Source organism: Malaclemys terrapin, chromosome 4 (genome assembly GCF_027887155.1).
Source record: "Malaclemys terrapin pileata isolate rMalTer1 chromosome 4, rMalTer1.hap1, whole genome shotgun sequence".
NCBI lineage: Eukaryota > Metazoa > Chordata > Testudines > Emydidae > Malaclemys > Malaclemys terrapin.
In genome coordinates, this window is record NC_071508.1 from 112,734,749 (window position 1) to 112,749,133 (window position 14,385).

General features: G+C 46.9%; 1 protein-coding gene across 4 annotated transcripts in view; it reads left to right on the forward strand.

Annotated features, from left to right (window-relative positions):
* Positions 1-391: 391 nt before the first annotated feature.
* Positions 392-14,385, forward strand: part of TMEM63C (transmembrane protein 63C) — a 69,443-nt gene continuing 55,449 nt past the window's right edge. For 3 of the 4 annotated variants that reach the window (XM_054027172.1, XM_054027170.1, XM_054027169.1), the window contains exon 1: positions 392-495. The gene's annotated coding sequence lies outside the window, so the exon portion shown is untranslated. The remainder of the gene's footprint in view (positions 496-14,385) is intronic. The other variant, XM_054027173.1, reaches the window with a different exon arrangement.

The window sequence follows — 14,385 nt, forward strand, 5'->3', positions numbered from 1 at the left end:
GGAAGAGCCCCCGAGGGCTCCCTGCGGCCGACTGTTTGCACCAAAGGGGTTGTGCCCCTTTTCTGCTCATGTCAAAACAGGGAAGCAGCTCTGATGGCCATGGGTCCCTGGGGCAGGGGTGGGAAATCATTGCACAGCGCGGATCATTGCACACATACCAAATCACCACGGCGGGGAGAGAAAGGGGAGCTGATCTGGTCTGTGGTTTCTATTGCTGTTGCTATAAAGGGAGGAGCCCTTTATATTTGCAGCTGGTACTTTGCAGACTGTCCCTGCGTGGGTTTGTTGTGGTGCCCCGCCGGGATGTTTGCATAGGCTGATGTAGTTAATCCAGGTTCCTTGCCAGGCCCGGTTAGCTGGGGAGTGCTGCTGATCCGGGAGGGAGGGGCAGAGCTGTGCAGCTGGTAGTTCGCAGACGGTCCCTTAGCAGGTGGGGCTGGCTTTCTGCTGCTGTTGATGGTGAGAAGGACTGAGATCTCAGCTGCCCTCTTGCAGGTAGGGAACAACATCTTTTCATCTCTCCCCTCAGCCTGAGCAAAGGGGGACAATCAGCAGCAGCCATTCAATGCATGAGTAGAGAGAGGATTTCAAAGGAGCAGCTCCAAAGGGCAGGCTGCCTTCAATTGATCCCACTGTTTCCTGGGGTAGTGGCTGAAATATGCAATATTACCATTTCTTGCCCAAGAAGAGGTGAGAGGGATCTGGACTAGAAAAAGTGGAGGAGATTGAGGGAGAGGATATTGTTTCATTTGGAGCGGGGATGTTCCTTTTGCTCAGTGGATGCATTTGCTCCTATGCGTGTTGTTTTTAGCTCCTACAGAGTTAGTGGAGAAAACAGGCCAAAATTGGGCTCAGACTATTAGATCGTGTGGAACAGAATCTGATATCTCATTCCATGACAGCCTGCACAGGGTCAGAAGGACCTGGTGGAACAAGGTGCATTTAAAACAAAAAATCAAGCCCTAACAAAAGGAAAAAGAGAGAAAGGGAGAGAGAATCTGTGTGTCCCCCCTAACGTTTGGTTGGAAGATCCTGACTGTAGGTGGGGAAGAATCCCTGTGGCTCTTTGAGTGTTGGAAAGGGGCTGGAATTTTTTTCAGCTGGATAAATTAGGTAGAAAAACCCCAAAGTGCTGACAGAACATGTTAATTTCTCCTGCTAAAGCCCTCCCTGTACAATGTGGCTGTCATTTATACACCTACCCATTCTTAATAAGTTCATTGAAGGCACTCTGATGGCAACTTCTGTGACTTCTTGCTACTCCTTATCCTAGTGCCATGTTTACCACTCCAAGAAAGCAGGGGGTGTATCCGGGATGCAGATCGTTATAGTGATGGGGATGATTTTTGCATAATTACACTCTTATCTCTACTTTTCTTTTCCATAGAGTGGTGTTGATAATAGTAATACTTATAGAGCTTTTCAGCCATAGATTCCAAAGCACTTGCTAAAGGCAGGTGAGCAGATGTAAAAACTGAGGCATAGCCCCATGAAGGGACTTCTCTGAAATCACACAATAAGTCAATGATAGAACCAGGAATAGAGCTCCATTCTCTTGACTCCCAATCTGAGTCCCTGTACACTGAAGAGTGTCGCCTCCTTCCCTTGATGGGAGATAAAATATCATGCTGCCTCCACTATATCATTCCATGGCTTGTTGTCAGTTTCTCACATCATCAGGGCTTCACAATCCTCCTTCCTGGAGCTGTGCCTGGTGATATTGGACATGCCAGGAAATGCTTCATGCTGGCAATAAAAAAAAGACTATTCTACCTCACTTCACATAAAAACACTGGGTACTGAGAAACTGATGACTCCAACTGAAAGTAGCTGTGGGGTTGGGATGATCTAATGCTCTGGCCGAACTGCTCACTCATGGCTTATGACTTCATCCAAAGCTGTCCACAGATACGTAACGTCGCTGCTTCCCTTGCTTGCTACCTCATTCAGTGTAACAAATGGCTATGTAACACTGTGTATTTATAATATATGATCATTTGCTAATAGATTATTATTGAGGGGGCACAGCCTTGTCTGGCCAAGGTTCTGTCTGTGTGGGTATCTCCTTTTAACTGTTTGATGAAAATCTCACTGACTGATCAATGCCCTAGTGTTCTTACGTTCCAGACAGTTCCAGTAGGGAATGGTGTTAGTGTCTAGATACAGGTTCTCCCTGCAAACTTGGCAATTCCACTCTGTGACTGGGGGGACAGGTGAAGGAGGATTCTTCCTAAAATAAAGCTCAGAGAACAAGCATGAATAGCTCTACCCTCACAGGGACTCAGCTGGAGAAGTTATTCCCCTCCTAGAAACATACAGGGGCTGAATGATGATGTTCCACTCCAGACTAGGCTGAATTTCTGTGGGGGTTGAGTGATTCCTAGGTATGTGTTGTGTGGCCTGAGAGGTGCTGTGGGAAACTGCATAGCTTTTATTGTTTTTGGAAAAAATACAGGAAAAAGAGTCAGACCGGAGCAGAAGGCTGTACAATGGATGGTTACAGCCCACTGAATTGTGGGATGGGGACAGGTTGAGCCCTGCTGGCCCATTGCTATCCTGACCCTCTTCCGGCTAACATGTCTAAACTGGCATAATACAGGGGTGGAAGAGTGAGTGGGTGGGTGGACATGAGGAAATCTCTCAGGAAGGAACTGTCTTAACTTGGTCCAGCAGACATCCTCCTGCAAAGCAATGCAAAAATCCAACATTTCATGGTCTCATTAGTAGCCAAAACACTCTCTTTCAGCCTCTCTGCAATTATGATTCTTTGCCTTGTTTATGTAGCAACATCTTGGCCTTCCTGCAACTACAGTGTAACCGTATCTGAATGCATGTAAACCCTTCATTTTACATAATAAAACTTGACACTTTGGTAGCATGTTCTCATCTTCAAAGATTGTCACAAACATTAGCTAATCCCCAGTTCAGGCGTCACCAACAGCTGGAAGCATACAAAGATGAGAGATTGTAATAACAGCCCTGGTGATCACTGTTAGTTATTACGTATACAGAGCCAGAGGTGTGCATGGTGCTTTACAGACAAATAAAACATGACAGGTTTTTGCTCCAGGAGCTTCCTGTTTCAGTTAAACTAAACCATATTTGACACTGTCTTCCCCCTCTCATAGAAGGAGGGATTGTCAGTGTTTTTGAATATTACCCCATTTCTTCTAGAAAACACATCCCTCTTTTCATTGTGCTGTTTTAACAAAGATAGAGACAACTTTCTAACACCCACAACTGGATTTAATTGATATTAAACTAATCAGTCAGTCACATTAACTCTTATGAAAATATCAGTATTCTTGTGATGTAAGAGCTAGCTATTCCATACGAGTGATATAAACAATATTGCATTCTACATTCATCAGTCTTGCCTTCCTAGAAGCAGCGCTTCTTTACGTTAAACACATTTACAGCAATTAAACTAGTGTCTTGTACCTCCACTGTGAGGAAAACATTGCATCACTTATGAGAGAGGCCTGAGGAAAAGCAGGTTTGGTTTTAGATTATTACAAGACTGCGATTCACGTTTGTTCTAAGTTGTTCGTAATTCCCCAGTTCAAAAAGTCTAGAATAAATTTACTTGTGACATTCGATAAATGAAGAAATAGCCTTGAATCCATTGCTTGTTAAACTCTGTGCGGATAATGTTTTCAGTTGAAAGGTCTAGAAGGTGATTGGGGAGTGGAAAGTGGGTCTGATAATGGAATGTAGAATCCATCAGGACTAAGGACCAGATTTGTAAAGGCATTTAGGTGCCTTGAGGTGCAGGTAGGCACCCAGTGTGATTTTTCAGAGGTACCTTGATGCCCATCTCTATGTGAAACCAATGGGAGTTAAGTGCCTTTAAAAATCCCACCAGGTGCCTACCTGCATTTGTGGGTGCCAAAATACCTTTAAAAATCTAGTCCTGAGTCATCAGTTCACATGTAGCTCTGATTAGTAGTTTGACAGTGACAATATACTGTTAGCGGGTGGTAACATTATTTATTAGTTTATAACTGAATCCCTCCCCTAGCTAATTATGCCTGTAGGAACACTTTCTCTCTATTTCAGTAGTTCCTAGAGGCTGAAGATCGGGGTCCCATTGTGCTAGGTGCTGTACGTAAACATAGCAAGGGACAAGCTCTTCAGAGTAGAATCTAAAGGGCCAAGACACACAGAGCGGGAGGGGACCAGAGCCACAAAGGTGAAGTGGCAGGTTACTTGCAGAGCCAGGATTAGACCCCGGGTCTCCTCATTCCCAGTCCACTGCTGTAGCTCCTAAATTACATTGCCTCCCCGGTGTAACTGGTAGTTACACAGACCTGTGATCACTGTTACTCATCCTCCTGAGTTTGTCACACTCAGTTGCTTGTCTACACACACACATTGTACTGCTTTAACTGCACCGGTATAGTGCGGATGCAGTTATACCGGTGCTTATTCCCCTTCCCTTAGGGGAATAACTGATACTGGTATAAGCACCTTTATACTGGTATAACTTTGTCTCACCCCATCCAAATAATTATATGGGCACAAAATCTGTGTGTGGATCTTAAATCAGACTGTAAATCCTTCAGGATAGGGATAGTTAGTCCAGCACCCAGCACAGTCCCAGCTGGGGCCTCAGAGTGCTACCACCATACAATTTACTACTAATAAAAAGTGCCCCTCTAAGTGCCTGACCTTGCTGCTCTCTTAGACTATCCCATGGCAGCCCTCTGCTATGCAGCACATAGGTGTGTATTATCCTTGTGTTGAACATACAGAGAAATCCTTCAAAGAAAAGCCAACATCAGTGTGACATTAAAGGTCTGGTGAGGCAGGAGCCAGGAATGTCAGGCTGAGGCAGATCTTGGAGGCTGCTGCAATGGACGTAATCCAAGCAACGAAGGAAGGGCACAGCATCATCACAGAAGGGAATTTCCCTGCCCTGGGTATGGGTGGCAGGGTTCCTGCCAAAAGCTGCCTCTTCTCTTGTGTGGTTTAGGTTGGCTGTAGGGAGATTAAGTTGCTCTGAACTGCCTGGATGAGAGAGGACAATATAACCCTATGGGCTGCTCCTCTACTGGCCATCAGCCACCAAATGCTTTGTCTTGTCAGTTTTATGACCAACGCAGGATCTCCAGCAGGTGACCCTCATGGTGCAGTTCGTAGGAATGGCCTGAAGTTTGGATGTTTATACAGTTCTCTCAGACCTTGGGTTCAAAATCTCAGACTCCTTTTGAGAGATTTCTAGATTTCTCTGCCTCCAGGTGCATTGGGAATCCACTGAGAGTAGGGTGACCAGATGTCCCAATTTTATAGGGACAGTCTTGATTTTTGGGTCTTTTTCTTATATAGGCTCCTATTACCCCCCACCCCCGTCCTGATTTTCACATTTGCTGTCTGGTCACCCTAACGGAGAGCAACGTTTCCTGGAGTGTGTCAGTGCTTCAGCTTCTGTTTTCTATCAGAACCTGAGAGGGCAGAGCTGGGCAGGAGGGAAATATAATGTCAAGAAGGGGGGGAAATAACCAAACTTTTTGAACTGCAATGTGAGTGTGGGTTTGTGCCTTGGGCAGTTCTGATTGCACATGTGACAGAGTGCTAGGCGCTTAGAGCTGACTCAGCACTCTGGTTACCCAGGCTATGTCTACACTGCAATTAAACACCAATAGCTAGCACATGTCAGCTGGCTTGGGCTGTAAAATTGCAGTGTAGACCCACGCATCTCGTTCACCCTAAGGGGATCTGCCGTGGCGAAGGTGCCCCTCAACAAGGCAGACAAGATCATCCGGAAGCTGGTGAAGAAGTGGCTGTTCCTTCCCCAGAGAGCCAGCAACGAGCTGGTCTACATCGCCCACTGGCACGGCGGCGCCAACGTCCCCCGCACGGGTGACCTGTGCGATGTTGCAGTGATCACCCACACCTTCCGCCTGCTGACATGTCCCGACGCCACAGTGAGGAACATTGCAGTGAACGCCCTGCGTGATGCGACAGAGAACCGGATCGGCAGAGCCCCCTCGAACCAAGACATCGCCACCTTCCTGAGTGGCTCCCTGGATGGGGAATTCGGACGGGACGGGCTCGACATCGCATCACTGTGGTCCCGCACTCACAACGCCACGCATTGTCTAGGGAAGCGCATCGGCTGCTGCTGGGAGTGGTGCGAGGAACGCCAGGAGCTGGGAATTCAGGTGCCGCAGATCAGGTCCAACGACAACACCATCATTACCCCGACAGCCAGGGGCTTGCTGGAGAGGACTCTGAAGGCCACCATCCGCTCGCTGTACGTGGAAACCCTGAAGCGTAAACCGGACCAGGGTAAAGCCTTTGAGTTGACCAGCAAGTGGGACACCAGCAACCACTTCCTCGCCAGGGGCGGCTTCACCCGTTTCGCCGACTGGTGGTTCATCCACCGTGCCCGGCTCAACTGCATCCCGCTCAACGGAGCCGTCCGCCACAGGAACTCAGACAAGCGTTGCAGGAAGTGCGGCTACCCCAATGAGACCCTGCCCCACATCCTGTGCAGCTGCAAACCCCACTCCAGAGCCTGGCAGCTGCGCCACAACGCCATCCAGAACCGCCTGGTGAAAGCCATCGCGCCACGCCTGGGGGAGACCTCCGTGAACTGCACCATAGCCGGTACCGACAGCCAGCTACGACCTGACGTGGTCGTCGCTGATGAGGCCCAGAAAAAGATCATCCTCATCGACGTCACGGTCTCCTTTGAGAACAGGACTCTGGCGTTTTGCGAAGCTCGAGCTCATAAGCTGGAAAAGTACGCCCCCCCCGGCTGACACCCTGAGAGCAAAGGGCTATGAGGTGTAGGTGGACGCCCTGATTGTCGGAGCCCTGGGCGCCTGGGACCCCTGCAACGAGCGTATGCTGCGGACCCGCGGGATCGGTCAACGCTACGCACGTCTCATGCGGCACCTCATGGTCTCAGACGCTGTCAGATGGTCCAGGGACATCTACATCGAGCACATCACCGGTCACCGACAGTACCAGGAGGCGTGAGCCAGAGTGACATCGTTCTCCCACTACGAGAAAGGGACCAAGTGACCTTCTCCGTTGGATCATATGAACTGGAACCATAAACTCCCTAAACATTAAATCTTACCAATTGAGGGTCAATCCATCCTCACCATCATATCCACTCATTATAATCCACACCCGAACATAGCCACTTTATGAACTTCATACCCTCATATCTCAATGTCTGTACTTTGACCCATCAACCTTTTACCCCCAATCGGGGATATTGCAGATTATGTATTCCTCATGCCACCTTATCTTAAACCAAATTTTGCACCCTCTATAATCTGTATGTTATTCCCTGATAACCAGAAACTTCTATGCTCAAACTCTGCTCACTATTTTTTTTAACATTATCTTAATAAAATTTTTAAAAATGTTTAAGTGCAGGCTGCAGCCTGGGCTCTGGGACCCGGTGAGGACAGAGTGTCCTACAGCCTACCCTGACTATCTACACCTCAATTTTACAGCCCCGCAAGCCTGAGTCAGCTGATACAGGCCAGCTGTGGGTGTTTAATTGCAGTGTAAATATATGCTGAGGTACTAGCTATCTACCCCCTGGAGTGGATTTAATTGGGGGAATGGGTGCTCAATGGCTTAAGTAGGCAGGAGGCTGACAGCTAATGAGAACAATCAGCCGGGAACAGTTAAAAGACAGGGAGGAAGGCAATGCAATGAGGGAGGCTGGCAGGGGCTAGGGAATAAGGATCCCAGGATGGTGAGATTTTGTACTCTCTTCCCGGAAGGGAGAAGTTGACTTCTAATTGTATGTTGCTGCACGAGACTGTCCTGGTGACCTGGTGAAGAGGACCCATCCAGCGAGTTTGTGGTGGTCCAAAGGGCAGAGAAGGGAGCCTGTTGCACCACTATTGAGGGCTTGTGTTTTGTTGTTCTGTTCTCTTATCTTAAACACTCATTAAGCTGATTAATCCAGGATACTGTATTGTTACATCCAGGATACTGTATTGTTACTGAATGGTTTCTATCAAATTTACTTGTTCTTTCTCTCCTCCCCACCCCCAACACCTCCCCAAGGTCTTTCTTTTCTTTTCATGTTCTTTCCTCACATCCTTTTATGTTAAGAATCAAAAAATGAGTGAATACAATCTTCAGTTACTTGCATCTTTAACATTTTACTGCCTTTTTCTCAAGGCGGGTCTTTCAAATCAGTCCAGCCACAGTGGAGACAGTGCACTCGCTGGGTGTTTCTACTGACATGATCTGCAGTGAAATACTTAAGCGTTGAAATGTCTGGCATAGCTGTTAGGTTTCAGAATTAACTCGCCATTGCAATTACACCTCCCAAGAACTGCTGCTTCAGGCTCTCTGGCTGCAGACTCGGTGCCGCGCTGACTCGCTGAATCACAATCAGGAGTTTTTCTTCACAATCAAAAGGGCTGGAGGTGAAATCCTGGCCACACTGAAATTCAACAGAAGTTTTGCTATTGGCATCAATGAGGCCAGGAGTTCACCCTTATTTTGGTGATGGTGGTTTTCATTTTCTACAAAATTTAAGGGTTTTTTTTAAACAGCAGAGATGCAAAAACTCTTCGGAGAGCCTCACTATAAGGCACTGTTTCCATGCTGTGCCTCTTCCTACGTCCTACTCTTGCAGCAGCAGAGCCAGCATTTTACAGGTGGCACGTGGGGATGGAGAGGAACTGAAGCACAGAAAGATGGCTTGACTGGCTCAAGACCATCTGGTGAGTCAGTGGCAGAGATGAGACTAACCTCAAGAATTCCTGGCTCCCAGACCAGTGCGCTGAACACTAAAAGGTGCTACCATTTTCAGCTTTGTGTGTCTGTTTGGTTTAGGAGTCTGTCAGTCCCCAAATCTGGGCAGACTCCACGAATTAGGGTACGTCTATACTTACCCGCTGGTTCGGCGGCAAGCAATCGATCTTCTGGGATCGATTTATCGCATCTTGTCTAGACGCGATAAATCAATCCCAGAAGTGCTCGCCGTTGACACCAGTAATCCTGCTCCGCGAGAGGAGTAGGCGGAGTCGACGGGGGAGCCTGCCTGCCGCGTGTGGACCCGCGGTAAGTACCTTTAAGTTCGAACTAAGATACTTTGACTTCAGAGTTGCGTATCTTAGTTCGAACTGGGGGCTTAGTGTGGACCAGCCCTTATAAACGTTTGTTTTAACACCAAGTAGCTGAAGATCATTTCTCCCTTCTCTTGCTTCCCAAGATCTGAGTTCAGGGTGCAATGATGGCCCATGTTGCTAAAATATGAACCAAGTGAGCAAGGCAGGGAGGGCAGTTCTAGGCTTGGTTGGTGCTTGGGATATTGTCAGTTGCAATGAGAGAGAGGCCAAAGCTGAATCATTTGCCCTAGACCCAGGGATGATGGAACAATTTGTATAGTTGAGGTGCTGAGAGACATCGAAACAAACTGTAAACCCTGTATATAATGGAATCCACTTCAAGCCAGTGGGTGCAACTGCACCCATAGTTCCAGCCCCTATCTCTAGACCTGAGTTTCCCCAAAGTCTGAGGGCATTTGGAGCTGGAATTTGGGTTTTAGACTCAGCTCTAGTTTTCGCATAGGAAATCACCTAATCCTGATCTTGGGCCCTGGCAGATTATAAAGTCTTTCAATTCCCTTTGTCCCATTTTGATCCAGCTGTGGGAGGCAGAGGGAGCAGCTGTGTTGGCAGGGTGATGTCTCTGTTCCAGGGTTAATGGGACTAACCTGTGTAACTGGATTTCTGTAACTATCTGTCAGGGACTGGCCTGAGGCCTGCGTGTGTGTGAGAGAGAATGGGGCATACTCCAGATAAATCCTCTGGACCAGGAGCACCCAAGGTTTATTTTTACTGTTTTGAGTTTTGTCCAATGCCACATCTGTTGGTGTGTAGGAAAGAGTTAAAAACGAACTTGCTCTGCAGCCTTGTGTCAGGTGCTTGGCCTGCTGCCTGGGCCAAAGGAAACATCCTGTACAGAGGACGCACAGCTCACCATTTGCTTAATCAGTGACAGAAATGTATTGCCCACGAGGAATATGAATAGCAAGTGTGGAAGTCCTGGTGCATTTGGGGACACAGCTGCATCTCAAGGCATCCCTATCCCATTTATCCCCTGGTGGGAGAGGGGTTTCCACACCTTGGCCCACCTAGGTTGACCAAAGAGCAAGTGTGAAAAATCAGGATGGGGGTTATAGGCGTCTATATAAGACAAAGCCCTGAATATCGAGACTGTCCCTATAAAATCGGGACATCAGGTCACCCTAGGCACACCAGAGCTCCAAAGAAATTTAGTTCCTACTGGGCACTGGCCATCTCTGTAGGCAGTTCCCATCATTAATAGATGGCTGTATAGGACTAAAGGGAGTGGGATTTGGGGGAATAGCTTTTCTGAGCAATGTGAAAACACCTTTGTCACCTCCTCACACCCTCCTCACAGGGCTTCTCTGAGTCTCTTCTTTCTTTATATGTCTCTCTGTTAGTCTTTTGCCTGATGCCCTGGGTGTTTCTTTAGACTAAACTCCTATGGGGGTGGGGCGGAGGGAAGTGGGGAGTGGTTCATTGAAGTGGCTGGATTGTAGTCTGCAGTGGGGGGGAAGGGCTGTGAGATTGCACTGGCACCCTGGCTGGAGGAGGGCTGCAGACCAAACCAAATGTCCATTGTGCTCTGAAAAAGGTAGGCCTGTAGCCAAATGCAAGTTTATGGCAATATTTTGTGTTAGTGTCCATATAGTGTGTGTGTATTCTGAATTTCAAGACCCTAAATGCGAAGAAACTGCCTGATGACACCGTTGTCACTGTTGAGCATTTTGAAATATGAGCACTTACTACCACCCCTTCCTGATTCACAAGCCAAGTGACAGTGAAACCCCTTTCATTGAATTTCAATTATTTTTAATGAAAACTTCAAACTAATATTTTCTTATGGAACATAATTAGCGAGGAAGCGCATATGTTGTGTCTGTATTAGCAGTGTACCTTGCTTGCACGCCCCCTCATCCTCCCGGAACTGAGACACAAGGCTTATTCTTCTTGTACTCTGAGCCTGCCACTTAAATTCTTACATATTCATTCTTGAGAATTAATTTTCAAATATTGGACAGTTATAGACACTAACAGCATATAAACCAAAGACATGGTCAGCTGTTTTCTTCATGCACCATGGTCCAGGAATATGGAATGGTATATGCAGTGACATGTACGTTGAAACCACCTTCATGAAGAATGGCCGCGGCCATGGTGGAATCACTGAGATCACCCTGAAACCAGAGACTCTTGAGATTGGATTGTTAGCCTCCACATATGCAGCTACTGTAGCTGGTGGAAGACATTGCAAACATAAATGGCAACCAGGAGGCGCAAGTACAAGAGATCCACAAAGAAGGAATGAAATAAAGGATTTCTGCAGCTGCAAGGGTCACAGGGAAGCCACTAGTAAGAAGCTAACGCTGTGCATTGATTCCTAAGATGCCCCCCGCCATAAACCCTCACAGGCAATAATAAATGTTGTCAGTGGTAAAGTGGCACCACCATCAGTCAATGTAGATGACACAGGTATAATTGGAATTCACCAAATGCAAGAATTTGAATGTAGCTGTCCCACAGGGTTCTATGACACAATATCAAGGTTAGTAGAGACATTGGCAGTGACAGCAAAGTATGGACAGGTTGGTGCAACAAAGGTAGTTAACACTAACATTTATTCAAGAGTGATGGGCCTACAAGCAAGTTCACGAGAGGTTGACATCAAGAATATTTTGTCACATGAGTAGGCTCCTGTACCAACGTCAGTGTTTACTGACACTGGCGACATGAGAATTGGCAAGGCTAAGGAAGCAGATGTTAATAGACATACTCCACAAGAAGTCACCTTCATGGCCATTGAGGGTTCTGGAGTTCTTTGGGTATTACGCTGGCCAGCAAGTGGTATCATCAAGGACGTTGTGACCAATTTCAGATTCTACCCTGAACACAAGCAGTAGGTGATATATATCTTTTCTTTGACATGTACCAAGATTTCAGCACAAAGTGTGTCACAAGATCTAGCAGAACTACAGAAGCACGCAGAGTGCATTAGTTGAGCACAAGTACACAGCTGCCTCCACAGAAAGTTGTCTTGATGGTAACTGACAATAAGAAACAGCTGATTGACATCATTTGTACAGAACTCATTCGAGGCAAGAAGCTTCACCAATGACACATTCCAAAGCACAAGCCAGTCATCACAGTCGGAGACAATACTCCAGTTTAAATCAACTGGGAAGGTGGGGTGATCAACCGAGAAGATACGGCCTCCTCACATGAAGAACCTGACAGCATCCCTGTCCAACAAATGGTGACGGTTGCAAAAGAGAAACTGGTGGGAATATCAGTATTATCAGATGACACCAACATATTTGTCTTACTCTTGCACCATTGCCTTGAATGGGGCCTAACATCTTTAGTGATTAAGAATGCCCCAAGAGAGAGCTGTAATAAGCATCCATGCTATTGTGGATGCTTATTATTGTGAATCCGATGAAGTGGGCATTCACCCACGAAAGCTTATGCTCCAATACATCTGTTAGTCTTAAAGGTGCCACAGGACTCTCTGTTGCTTACCACAACATTTACCAAGACTGTTAGCTGCCCATGTACTTTCAGCCTGATATGGTAGCTTCCTATTTTATCCTTCACAAAGGCACTGTGTTGAAGAGAGTCTGCCAGCTGGATACACCCTTTCTCTGCAAGTGACATCAGTGCAGCAATGCCTGCTGCCATCGAACAGACAACCAAATTCCTGGCTGCAGGCTATGGACAATGAAATTGTGCCCCCATGGCAGAAGTACAGCTGAAATCATGGGCAGCAAACATCAGCACCAACGCTCAGCTCCTTACCACTCCTAACTGAAGCACTTACAGAAAATGTAAAATGAGCGCATCTTCAGGCAAGTGTGTAGAAAAGTGTTTCGGATCTAAACACCCCCTCTCCGCACTAGACCCACTGCAGCATTTGGTTAAAATTGTTATAATGATTTTGTTGACTATATATATTTATAATTTGAATATTTTTCACATTAAAAAGAGTAGCCACTGTATCAAATGAAAGTGAAGTCCGTGCTATATCCCAAGGCCCCTCCTCATACATGACTCTCATTCAAATATGTATTGTTAATGATTGACATTGCAAATGTTAAATACTTGCATTTCATGTATTTAGAGCTTTTCCACCTTGATTTATATGCCCCAAATTATGCAAACTCTTACTAATTGGGGGTGGAGGGTTGGTGAGGGATGAAAAGGCTTAGCAGTGATAGTGTCATCAAGCAGATTCTTAAGGTGTGTGGTCTTGAGATACAGAATCCACAAGAGAACCGTGTATGGCCCCTAACGCAAGGTGGACTGGTGTGGCTGCCGGACTAAGCCTGAGATTTTCTGTGGTTGGCAGGAGCCTCTTCCTGAGTCTAGGGTGCGGTGAAGCTACCCGCAGTGGGGCTGGTAAGGGGAGGGTTATCAGCAGTATAAGAAGTGGTTTCTAGATTCCAAGACACTGCATAATAGTTTAATAATGTAACGTTGGGGTGAGTGGCTTGCCCAGTCCCCTCCCTCTCCCAATCCAGAGGTCCTCACTAACTCAGTAACCTTGAAGTGTATTTGTCACCTTCCAGCATTAGAGAGAGGGAGTATTGAATCCCAAAGTGCTTAGCTTGCCACTGAATGCAGCCTTCTGTGAGCTGGGCAGTGGTAGCCGTTTGACAGCACTCGGCAGGACAATAACTTTTTGAGCAGGAAGGAGAATGGCGTCCATCTGAAATGGGGTGAAACGTAATATCCCAAGTTGGAATTTAGCCCAGACGACTCTTGTGAAAAGTACCAGGAGATCTTTAATGAGCACAAGTGGTTTGGAGGTCAGTATCACACCTCTGATAGAGAGCGCCTCCATGAGCATGGTGTCCCCGAGCAGCATGGAGGGGCGCTGGGGTCAGTACTGATTCCAGTGCAAGAGTGCCCCTTACTGAATCACCATGATCACTCCCTATGCACTGGAGTGGATTTCAAAAGCGCTCAGCTTCCCAACTCTGGCTTTTGACAGTTCTCCTCTAAGGTTTCAAGTGGTAGTTGCCCCAAAGCTGCTGTCCCCTCCCAGACTCATTGCAGTGAGTCTCTTGCTGTCCAGTCATTGTAGTTCTGATCTTGCTTTCCCTTTCAGTGCCAAACACTCCATAAACCATTATCTCCGGTTCTGTGCTGGGCCTGTTTCCTGACTCTGATCCTATGAACTTGCAGCAGGTGTGGAACATTCTTTTCTGTCGCACTTGGGCTCTGCCTCAGGATCTCCCGTAGGTGATGGGGGACGTTCTTGTATAAAATACTTGAGTGGATGCTGAGCTCCCAAAATGGTCTCTAGACTTTGCCTTTGTGATCTTGTGAA